The sequence below is a fragment of the Octodon degus genome, unplaced genomic scaffold (assembly GCF_000260255.1).
Source record: "Octodon degus isolate 3935 unplaced genomic scaffold, OctDeg1.0 scaffold00550, whole genome shotgun sequence".
In the NCBI taxonomy this organism is placed as follows: Eukaryota; Metazoa; Chordata; class Mammalia; order Rodentia; family Octodontidae; genus Octodon; species Octodon degus.
Genome location: NW_004525126.1, coordinates 49780 through 59696, shown reverse-complemented (window position 1 = coordinate 59696; position 9917 = coordinate 49780). Strand labels below are relative to the sequence as shown.

Here is a 9917-nt window from a genome sequence, read left to right as displayed (position 1 = left end):
TTCTGGAATATTCCAACTGCTTCCTACTTCAACCACTGATATGGACAATCATCAAAGTCTTGCAAAGTTGTATAGCTGTGTATGTGAAAAGAATCTCTACCATTAGCTCTGCAGCATAAAGTGATCTGTGTTTCAAATTCTTATGAACTGTTGAGGGGGTGCATGCCATACGAGGTTTGCCCAGCACTCAGGAGGCTGAGCCATGAGAATCACTGTGAGTGTGAGGCCAGCCTGGACTACATAGTGACTTCAAGATCAGCCTGAACAACAGAGCAACACAGCCTCAGAATGATCAAAAAACCCAAAATGAAATCAAAACTGTCTCAAACAGAAAGAGGAAATCCAACAAGGCACCACGCAGCTCTCTGAGAGAAGAGCATCCATGACTTTGTCCTCCAGGGCACCTCCCAGGACTGATGCCTCCACATTCTTTCCAGGTCTGTGTAGCCTCAGACTTAGGACACCCTGATCTGAGAAGGACACATGATCTGTCAGTAATGTGTGCATCTTTGTCATGGCAGACTGGTCACCTTGGCCCTGGAGCACAGCTTATCTTTTATATCTCAGGAGTGAGTCTTTTATTCCCACTAAACTCTCAACACCTGAGTGTTCACTGTGACCCTGGGGTATGGATCCTCACAGTGGGAGTGGGTTCCAAGGAACACATTTCCCTCAAAGTTTGTTCTAGTAAAATTTTCAAAGTTATTCTTTGTTTTCTGTTCACCTGAACTATGATCAGCCACTTCCTTGTGGTTTCTACTCCTCCTGTCAGGGATCCTAAGTTAGTTCCAAACCCCCCAGAACAGACACATTGTTTATAGGATTCTCCTCTTCACCTCTCACTGGGGACCACTTCCCTTTCTAACCAAAGCTAGGATGCGACAGGCCACTCCCACACGATGTGGCCAGAGAGAAATCTGATGGCAGCGATGTGAAAGAATCCAGAATAGGGAAATCCCAGGGAAAGAAACAGGGCACAGTGACAGGTGAGGGACCCCATGTGGGGGTGAACTGAGGAAAAGGTGTGGTACTGGAAGGCAGGAAGCTGCCCAGCTTGTTGTAACTGACCTGAATACCACAAAACCTACTTCTGAAATTCCATTAAAAATCAAAGTATTTATATACTTACAGGACACTGGAAGTTAAACTGTGAGCAAATATAGCATTAGGTGCAAGAGGCAAGGAGCAGGGTGTGGGCATGGGGCAGGAGCTGGCTGCAGATGGGCCGACATCTGGACATGACACCTGCTTAGGAAGCACAAGGGGCTCCAGGTCTAGAGCTGGTGAAGAAGTGGCTCTGGCAGATGGCTCTCACTTTAGGGCTAGAGTTGTTGAGGGAGCTGCATGCAGTGCTGGTGCAGGTTCTGTAGGGGGGCCACGACCTTGGGCTGCAGCTGGGCCTGCAGCTAGAAGAGGAGAGGGGATCAGTGACTGCCCTAGCACCCTCCATGAGAGCCGTGTCCACCAGCCTATGCCAAGAGGTCGCCACTGACAGCACCCAACCAACGACTGCCTAGTCTCTCAACAGGGCACCTGGGAACCTTCAGTACCTGCTCAGCCCCACCCTCCACGTATGCCCACAGGCACCTAACCCAGTCTGCTCAGCCTTGCTCTCTTCTTCAGTGTGGTTGAGGGTCTACAGAGGTTCAGAGGGCAGAGTGCTAGGGGGGGGGGTTCACCTGGGTGTGTATCCCCAGCTGGGATTCAAGGAGGAAGGAGACATGCCTGAGGGATGACAGGGAAGTGACCTTGGTGAAAGGTGTGACCACCTTCCCTTCAGTAAAGTGTGGCCCCTCCATCTTCCTTCTCCTGCCCACCACTTGTGCCCTCTTTGTGAAAAGGGAGGCATGTCTGCCATGGCACTGGCTTTATGGGCAAAGGGGACCTGCTCAATAAATGCCTGAGAAGTGAGAAATGTACACATGTATCCTGGTCAACTTTCCCCCATTCTTTGACTTATTGCTCAGCCTGGATCACTGTCCTCTAACCTCCTCTTCTCTGTGCTGTAGGAAGGTCCCAAGACTGGCATCTCCTGTTCTTGGGGCTTTACCTACTCTTTACCACTAGGTGGGATTCAGTCCCTGACTCGCACAGAAGTCCAGGAGCACATCAGATGCCCCTTCTTGGTCACTAGAGCACCCTCACTCCTGCTTAAGTGTCTGCGTATAGTGTGGCTACATGCTTGCTCTTGGAGAAAGGCACAAGTCAGCCTGCTCCGTGATACTAGGGTGAGTCTGGTCCCTCTGGCAGCTGGCAGACACTCCTGCTCTGTCTAAAGCCTGCAGAGGAACTCTGTACTCTCCTTTACATTAAGCAGAATAGCTTCGCCAGCTTCAGGATTAGCAGGGGCTGCAGGTTCACTAGTGAAAAGAAGCACAGCCATCGCAGCAGATCTTCCTTACAACAGGGACAAGGCCAGCACCTGAGAGCACCCGGAGACCCCATTTCCTCCTTCATTGTCCATGTGGGCTTGTCCTAGGAGCACTGCTCTGCCCAGAGATGCACACAGAGGCTGAGGCTCAGAGACAGTCCCAGGATGTGGTACTGTGTGTGGTCATGCTCACTGCACTGCAGTGGTCAGCACTCACCTCGTTATCGTGGCCTGGTAGGTGAAAGTGGATGTCCTGGTGGTGCTCAGGAAGGAGGGCCCATGGAAGGCTTGGCCGATGGGGATTGCTGGCTCCATCCACTGTGTGATGGAGAGCATAGAGACTGTCTCCACCTGCCATTCTTCCCAGACTTCTGTGAGGCTCCCAACCCAGTGGTTTTAAATCTGATGTCAAAGACAGGGAAGGCATGGAGTCAGTGGCCAAACTTAAAGCCAGTAGCAGGGCTTCAGGCTGAAGCATACATCAACCCCCAAATTCCTTTGAGAAGTTTGCCTCCAGAGAGGCAGAACAGCCACCGCACAGTAGTGGTTCTCACAGGTAAGGTTAGATTTCAGAACAGAACTGTGGGAACCCTTAGCAATTCCAAGCCAGTTCTTTAGCCAAGCACAGTTCATTGGCCACTGCCTGCATAAAGAGGGTCAAATAATGTTAACTGGGACAACCTTACTTTGCAGAATAAAGAAGACAGGTGCTCATCTCTTGCAAGTGGGTCTTTAAATGAAGACCACCAAGATGCTACCAAGCTATAAAGGGAAATGTTCCCATGAAGTAATGGAGTCCAGGTACCTGATCATGAAGAGTTGGATGGTCATGATCACTACTTTCCTTCTCCAGTGTAGCTTGGGACAGACAAAACCAGCTGCTGAACTGTAGGACTCAGGATAATGGCCTTTGAGACATCAAGTGACAGAGTGAGAAGTAATTCCAAAGCTTTGGATGAACACAGCTCTGGAAATCCCATGAGGTTTAAGAGTTGGAGAAGGGGTGGAATGAGAGTCAAGGCAGTGCCACATGGACACCTAGGTGCAGGACTTAAAGTAGTGCAGAGTGGCATGGTATCACTATCCCTTTGAGCCAAACAGGGAGATTGGCAGAGTGTAATTGAGTGAGCAAGGACATGAAGGCAGATTCCTTTGGGAGCAAGACATGGGGCGTGCTGTTTACACAGTCCTGGAATGAGGTGTCCAGGCTCGTGTCTGGCTTCTCCTTTCTACTAAGGGATGCAATCTCAGTTATCATGGGTTGATGTTCTATAGGCAGGCAGGGGGCACCTGTGCTTGGCTAACAAATTAGCTTGGAATCAGTAATGTTTCCCACAGTTCTTTTCTGAAATCTAACCTTACCTCTGAAAACCACTATTATGCTCAGGCTTCCTGCCTTGCTGGAGGCCAACGTCCACTTATATTTCTCCTCAAAGCCTGAGCAGGAGCCTCTTCTAAACCCACCACTCCCCATTGACTGAGGTGGCCCTTGTGACATTCTACAGCCCCAACGTCGTATGCAAGAAAGTGGAACAAAAGTCTCCAGTTACCTACCCGGAGCACCGTGTCCTCTGTGCAGCTAAGTGTAGCATGTCCATCCACCCAGAGGAGGCATCAGGCCCTGCTAGCTTCTGGGATGTTTATGGCCCTGGTGACCATTTGTAACCCAGATCACACACATACATGGGTACAGGATGCTACTCCAGTAGGAGAGGAAGTGAATATTGGGAGCCGTGCATTAAAGCTGAGCACTGGACCTCCTTGCCTGGCAGTCTTCTCCTGGACATAAATTTGACAGGACACTATACACACAACATCCCAGCATCTACTGCTCCACAGGAAGACTATCCCTCATGGCCCCAAACCCTTGCTCCCATAAAGCACTTTTGCAGTTGTGTAGGAAACTCACAGTGGTTCCCAGGTCAGGGTGGACTTGTGGTGGACAGCGTGGTGTCTCTTGGTGGCTGGTGGACAGTCCTTGGAAGACATCGCATGGATTCACTGCCAATTTTGGGCACGATAGTGCCATGCCAGAAAAGAATTCCTCGGGTCTTCTCTCTGACTTCTGTTGCCTAGTGGCCCGGTGTGGCTGAAGGTCTTCAGAAATGACCTCTGGAACACTTGGTGTTGGTTGGGGCCTCATGGCCTGGACAGAGTCCAATTCTTCCTGAAGGAATTCTCTTGAGCTTCCAGGTATTTGGGGGTTTGTCACACCCTGGCCTAGGAAGATCTACTCTGGGACAAACATGTTGGGGCTCCTTAGTCTTTGTGGGTGTCTCCTGTGTGAGCCTGGGAAGACCTGCTCTAGCAAGACGTTGCCTGGTCTCCTCGGTGTTTGTGGGTGCCAACTGAGTAGGCCTGGGAAGACCTCCTCTGGAAAGATGTCGCCAGAGCTCCTCGGTCTTTGTGAGTGCCATTTGGCTAGGCCTGGGAAGACCTCCCCTGGCAGGATGTCACCTGGGCTCCTTGGTCTTTCTGTGTGCCTCTTGGCTAGGCCTGGGAGGACCTCCCCTGACAAGATGTCCCCTGGGATTCTTGATCTTTGTGGATGGCAAAGGTGTATTCCTGGGAAGACCTCCTCTGGCAAGACATTTCCTGGGCTCCTTGCGCTTTGTAGGTGACAACTGAGTAGGCCTGGGAAGACCTCCTCTGGAAAGACATCTCCTGGGCTCTGGGAACTTTGTAGGTGGCAAGTGCCTAGTCCTGGTGCGTCCTCCCCTGGCAAGATGTCCCCTGGGCTTTTCGATCTTTGTGGATGGCATCTATGTATTCCTGGGAAGTCCTCCTCTGGAAAGACATAGCTTGGGCTCCTTATGCTTTGAGGGTGCCTCTTGGCTAGGCCTTGGAATCCCTCATCTGCAAAAATGTTGACTAGGCCACACAGCATTTGTGGGTTTCTCCTGGCTAGTTCTGGGTCCCCGTCCTCTGGCAAAATGTCACTGGGGCTCCTTAGTGTGTGTGGGTACCTCCTGGGTCGACATCGGAAGACCCTCTCTTGGAAGACCTCTCCTGGGTTTCTCGGTCTTCGTGAGTCCCAACTAGCTGGGCCTGGGTAGAATTCCCCTGGGAAGTCCTCTCTGGGCCTCCAAGGTTGTTGTGACTTTGTTGCATATTGGCTTAGGAAAATCTCCTCTGATAAGACCTCATCTGAACTCCTCGATCTTTGTGGGTACCTACAAGGGAGGCAGGGGTGACCTACTCTGGAAGACCTTGACTGGACTCCTCACTCTTTGAGGGTACCTCCTGCCCAGGACTGAGAAAACTTCCTCTGGGAAGACCTCGCCTGGGCACATTGGTCTTTGTAGGTACCTCCTGGCTAGATCCTGAAAGATCTCCCCTGGGAAGGCCTCTCCCAGGATCCAAGTTGTTTGTGGGCTTCTTATCCCATGGCATGGGAAGCCCTCCTCTGGAAAGACCTCCCCTTGGCTCCTCAGTGACTTCAGTGTAGTGTGGCCTGGACTGTCGGTGTGATTCTCTGGTTTCCTGCCATTCTCTTCACTCCTGGTTTTCTGTTGTGGGGAGACCAACCCAGAGTCAAGTGAGGTCTCTGAACACTGACTGCCTGGACCTGGTGAGACCTGCCTTGGTACCCTCAGTTTCCTTGTGTGCTGAGGAGTTGGGCTGAGGGAGACTTCCCCTAGGTTCCTGGATTTTTCTGTGTTAACAGTGATGACACCTGAGGAGACCTCTTCCAATTTCCCTGTTTCATTTGGGACCCTTATAGCAGGGCCTTTGAAGATCTTCCCTGTGTCCCTCGTGGCCTTTTTCTGTTTGGCTCCTGGGCGTTGGGAAGCCTTCTTTGGATTCTTTGGTGTCTGAGAGTATCTAGTGCCTGGGCCTGGAGCACCCTTTCCTGGCCTTTCTGGGAGCTTTCTGATGCTAAAGGCTGAAGCTGAGGAGTCTGGCCCTAGGCACTTTGGGGGCGCTTCGCCCAAATTATCCTTGCCTGTGGTGTCTTGGCCAGGTTTTGCTGTGATGGTTGAGTTGCTCCTGCTGTGTGGCCTTAATCTGGATGGAGTGAACCATCTTCTGATTCATTTAAAGATGCTTTCTCTTTCTGACGCTCTGAGGCTGTCACCTCGACAAGTTCGGAAACAGCTCAACATCTTCACTGTTCACTGTCCCTTGACAAGTGAGCTCAGGAGGTAACTGTCCCACTATAGTGATGCAGGAGGGTTCTGAGTTCCATATGGGAAGTTGCCAGAAAGTGATGTCATGTATTGGGTCCCACCCGAGCACTCCCTCTGATAAGAAAACCCTTTGGCTAACATTTACATTCAAAGTCATTTTTCAGTGACTGTTTCCTTATGATTCTTTTGCATCCATATATCTATGTCTGTCTGGCACCTATCTACTGTTCATTTTTGTAGTACTGAGCCTTGAACACACTGTCTTCATAGGGAGCTACATCCTCAGACTTTTGTTTCAGACACTTACTAAGTCTCAGCAAATCGTTGAAGTAATTATGTTGGGCTGCACCCATGATCTTGCTGTTTGAGACATCCAGAATTCTCGGATCACTGTCATGTCCCACCATTCCCTAATCAGTGACGTCTTTGGAAAGAGCAAACAAAAACTAAGGAGGTTGCTCTGGTTTAAGGCATTGGTGACATTTTATCTTTGAAGGCAACAAACATGCACTGAAACTTTGAAGTCCCAATGTCATCGGGGTCCAGTTGCAAGCAGAATCCTCCTGATGGTGCTCTTTGAATGAGTGAATTCTCTCAGCATTCTCAGCTGAGAGGTCTGTCATTCATGAAGCTCATGTTAGACAATTTTAGACCTTTTCTAGATTGCCTCTGGAAACCTTTGCAAAGTCTTTCCATGAACCTCCTTTCTCAGTGTTTAAGCCCGAGTGTCAGGTATTCCCAAGTGCAGACCTATCACCAGCATCAAAATCTGAGTCCCTTTATTTTTAATTTGTGCATGTTTGCTGTATATAATCTTTATATTTCTTGTGTGGGGATGGTACTCAGCACATTGTAATTCCTTTTTCCTTTCCTTACCTCTTCTCCCTACCTCCTTCCTTTCTTTATTCCCTTTTCATTTGAGAAAGACCTATCACTCTACTTCCTACATCACTCTTGTTTAGCTCTTTATTTATGATTTTGTGTGGGGAACCACTTTGTGGTAATTTCAAAGGCCCAAGTGCCTGAAGATGCATAAGGACTCTACCCTGTGGTTTCGTTCTTATGCAGTGGATACATACCAAGGGATATATGTCAAAAACACAGTGAAGTGCAAGGAGAAAAAGCGAGCTTATGTGGGCATGGAATGAATAGCCACTATGTGTTGATGAAGAAGTCAAAACCATTTAATTGACTTCACCAGAGAAGCAGTGTGCAAATAAGTGAGGGCGGGAATTGGAGCAATGCCAAGGAGGGCCAAGCTGAGGTGATCATTTTTCAACTTCATCTAGGTATTAATGGAATTTGTTAAAATGGAAGAATTTTGAACGTTCCTTTCAGCTCAGGCTAGGAATGTGGGCAATATGTCTGCAGAATGGCAGTGAGCACTGGAAGGCGCAGGTGGCGATCTAAGCCTGGTCCATAGTGGGACAGGCTGGGCTCTGCACAGACCGGGGCACGGGGTAAATGGGGGCAGTCTGACTTGGGACAGAACCACGAGAATGGACCTGAGCAGGACTGCATGCCTGAGAAGCAGGAGCAAAATGTGGGCCCAGAGGGAGTCTGCGATGGTGCCCTGACTTGGATTCCAATGGAAGTTGCTGTGATACCAGGAAAAATGATCTCTATGGATGACCTCCAAATGATATGGGGGAGAGAATAAAACTCCTGAGCTGACAGGTACCTGGGATGATTTTGTGTTCTGTAAAACTGAGGAATGAATTTTAGGAACAGAGGCTATGAGCAGAATATATTTACTGGGGGAGAGAAAGCACCTGTCCAAGAGAGGTAAAGGAGGGAGGCCTTGAGTAGGTGGTCCCCAAGAAGATGGCTCTTGCAGGGACATTTTTTTTTCTTAGTGAAGGGTGTTCTGGGTCTCATGACTAGACTGGACTCCTAGTGATCTACCTGGTTACAACCTCCTAAGAGCTGGGATTACAGGTCAGTAATACCACACGCAGTCTCAATTACCCTCTCACCATGTCTCAGGGGAGGAGCTGGCAAGGCAGGTCCTGGGATCCAAACCCAGGCCCCTGCACCTCCTTGCAGAAGCTTCAATCTGCTGAGCTATTTGGCTGGCCCTAAGGGACTCTTACCTAGAGCAAAACCATGTACTGAGGAAGGTCTAAGGTGGAGGAGAACTTGGGAGATGGCTTAGGTGGGCATGAAGTGGGACAAAACAATGGTCAACCAATGAGATTACAAGCACCAGTGCTCAGGTAAAGTTGATTACATCTGTTATTACAAATTGTCATCTTCAGTGCAGTTGCTTAGTTCACAGGTGTCAGTGTATATTGTTAACCAGGGCGAGAATCCTTCCAATTAACTGCTAGATTCGAAAATCTTGTGCAGATTCTCAGGATCATTGCTAACCCATCTTGTACATATAAGTGTATGGCTTGCCTCTGTCATGCTTCCTAGCTCTTCTGCTTGTTCTCTCTTCATTGTCTAGTCGTTAATTTTTTGCTTTCCTTTTAATTGTATTATACCTTTCTATTTGTATTTCTTCTTTTGAGTTCTTATACTAGGGAAACTATACGATATTCAAACATGTGTGTCTGGTTCTTTTCCACTTATGAGTATATTTTCAAGTGACATCCACCTAAACATAAATTCCCCACTTGGCTGAGGGAACAAGAGGAATAGAGAGGGACATCACTGCCCTGGGAATGCCCCAGCGCGGGTGGGCGGGGTGGACGGCGTGGGGGCGGGGCCGGGCGTATGCTTCAGTGAATGGCATCATGTCATGCCACGGGAGGGCGTGTCCTACGCAGATAATGAAGCTCAGGGGTTGCTGGTTGGAGCCCTGGTGTTGAAGCTTGATGATTTTCCTGTGACCAGGGAGATAGCTTAGGGCAGTTTCGCAGCCCAGCGCATCTCTTGCGTGGATGAGCTAGGCATAGCCGAGAGTGCGTGAAGGTAAATGAGCCTGACTGCAGAGTGAGGCTCGCAGGAGTCTTCGTAGGGGAGGGCGGAGCAGCACTCATACTTACCTGGCACGGGACATATCAGGATCACGAAAGTGGTTTTCCCAGGGCGAGGCTTATCCATCGCACTTCGGATGTGCTGACTCCTGCGATTTGCCCAAATGCGGGAAACTCGACTGCATAGTTTGTGGTAGTGGGGGACTGAGTTCGCACTTTCCCTTGCTTCGTGGTTCAACAAAAGGCTTAAAGTGCTATAGTTTGGTCTGTTTGTTTCATTTGTTATAGTCGTTTTGTGAAATTGGCCTGTGAAGAAATACATAAATTTTGCAGGTGCCTGCTGAGTTAAATGATTTTTCTACATATATTTTAGGTTTGCTTTGTATGTATTTGTTTAATTGGAAGATTATTGTCCTTAAATATATGGAAAAAGATGTTTTTGATTTTTCACTTTGTGTTTGTTGACGGCTCTCTACTGACACTCCAAACTTACGT

General features: G+C 49.1%; 1 non-coding gene across 1 annotated transcript; it reads left to right on the top strand.

The window, feature by feature from the left end:
* The first annotated feature begins 9483 nt into the window (after nucleotides 1–9483).
* On the top strand, nucleotides 9484–9647 carry LOC111814800. The gene has a single exon (XR_002819687.1). It is a non-coding gene; the product is annotated as a U1 spliceosomal RNA (small nuclear RNA).
* The last annotated feature ends 270 nt before the right edge of the window (nucleotides 9648–9917 follow it).